This window comes from Periplaneta americana, chromosome 8, assembly GCF_040183065.1.
Source record: "Periplaneta americana isolate PAMFEO1 chromosome 8, P.americana_PAMFEO1_priV1, whole genome shotgun sequence".
Taxonomy (NCBI): Eukaryota; Metazoa; Arthropoda; class Insecta; order Blattodea; family Blattidae; genus Periplaneta; species Periplaneta americana.
Window position 1 is genome coordinate 102,519,172 of NC_091124.1, and position 1,936 is coordinate 102,521,107.

The window sequence follows — 1,936 nt, forward strand, 5'->3', positions numbered from 1 at the left end:
TGAAACAGTTCTAGGAAAACTTTAATCAAGACCTATAATATATACATAAAACCTGTATTAAAATACTATTCAGAAGTATTCGTAACAGCATCAAAAAGAGACAGAATCCCTTGGGGGGGGGGGGGGAAATAAGCCTTGCACTTAATTACTGGAGCAAATAAAACTACTCCCAATGAAGCATTAAAAGTCATCACTTCAATTAAACCAAGCAGCAAATGCAGCACTAGCTCGATTGACAACAGTTCCTGCTGTAACTTCGTGGACCCCACAAAAATCTCCTACTGTTGTCAATGTTCTCCCAGTGGCATAGAATCTCAATACCAGTAGTAGTTGGTCCATTGGAGGTAAGGCATTATTTCTGGAAAAATGTATAAACAATGAGATTTGGTTACAACTTTACCGGTAAATCTTTACAATAGCGTTACCAAAAGAAGGCAAGGACTCCCTACAGGATAGCCTGGAAGAGAGAGGTTTGGATGTAGTTTTGACATTTTTTTTTAGACAACTGTAAATATATGCAAATCATACTAACCTGTCACTAACTCGATCTTACGAAAACTTGTCTTTTCCCTTTAATTAGTAAGAAAACACAGTAATGAAATGAATGTGTTGCCCTTCCCTGCCGCCTACTCTTCTATCTCGATAGAACGATCCCGCCTACCCGTACCTCTCCACCGCACTCCACTTTCACAGCAACTTTCCACCTTTATTTGGGAAATTGGTGTCGGCACTCAATTTTTCTTTCGTTTATGGTACATATGACTTGACTAGAACCCAAATATGTGAATACATTTGTATCGTAATGTGGTAACGCAATTGTGAAGAAATGGTAGTTTACCATATAAAGGATTTTGATATATTATATACTGTTATTATTTTTTATATAAAAGTATTTTGAAACTGTTATTATTGTAAGTTACCCTATATTATTATATCAATCACCTTCATACCTTGTAAGGGCAACAGAACACCTGTATGAAGCAACATTCTAACCTCACTTCTACTGTATTACAGGTTACTGTACTTCAAAGTAATTATTATAGTGTTATTATATACAAAATATTGATGTAATACCTACCGAAATAGTGTAGCTTATTATTAACTGTGTACTTACGAGCTGTGTCTTGTTTCAGTTGATAATTGATTTCATGTAGTAGGTATCGTTATTCGAAACTGTCTAAAAAATTTCTCGTCATCCCATTCTTCAAAATTATTTGGACGGGGCCTAATTCGTTTTGCTGTTCTGATATAACGAAGCATCTGCTCCAGAACTTATCATCAGAATCAGTATCAAAATTAAATTGATCCTTCAAATCACCAGCTGTACAACGTGCAGCCATCTTGATTTCAACACCGAGTTCCAACCTCCGGATAACGCCAATCTGCTACTCTGCCTCCCGGATTGCTAATCTGGAAGTTTAGCCTCCAGATTGCACATAACCAAAAGTCGTAGTACGCAATTACAACCCAACTTCCGGATAAATATGCCATCTGCCGGATAAGTTTAAACTAGAACTTTATCCGAGAGTCGTAGTACAGGCCCTTAGTACAGTATAGTTGTAGTTATTATGGAATTTGTGTGAATATTCCTTCTTTACTCTTTATTATGTTATTAACGTTTAAAACACAACTGCAATATTAGGCTAAGAAATAGGTGTTAGTACTTTTGTTTTACAGACAATATAGACAATAACAAACACAAAGAAGTCATATAAAAATAACGGCATAAAATTTCACGTTCAGTTTGAAGTTTGTGCACCACTGTTTTCTTAATCCAACAGGCTGCGTATTCCTCCTAGCATACCAGCGCTTAATGCCCGCGCACGACGTCAAGATCAGTGAAATGCGCTTCCTTTGACATCACTGGTCTAAGGCATAGGCGGTCAGGCCGGCAAGAATCGGGCGTGCCCTAGGCGAGGTGGGTAAGTACTGGGCA

At 37.6% G+C, this 1,936-nt stretch overlaps 1 long non-coding RNA gene across 1 annotated transcript; it reads right to left on the minus strand.

The window, feature by feature from the left end:
* Nucleotides 1–1,542, minus strand: LOC138704915 (uncharacterized). The gene is made up of 2 exons (XR_011333477.1): nt 1,115–1,542; nt 1–358 (listed from the first exon to the last, which is right to left on the minus strand). It is a non-coding gene; the product is annotated as an uncharacterized lncRNA (long non-coding RNA).
* Between the last annotated feature and the right edge of the window lie 394 nt (nt 1,543–1,936).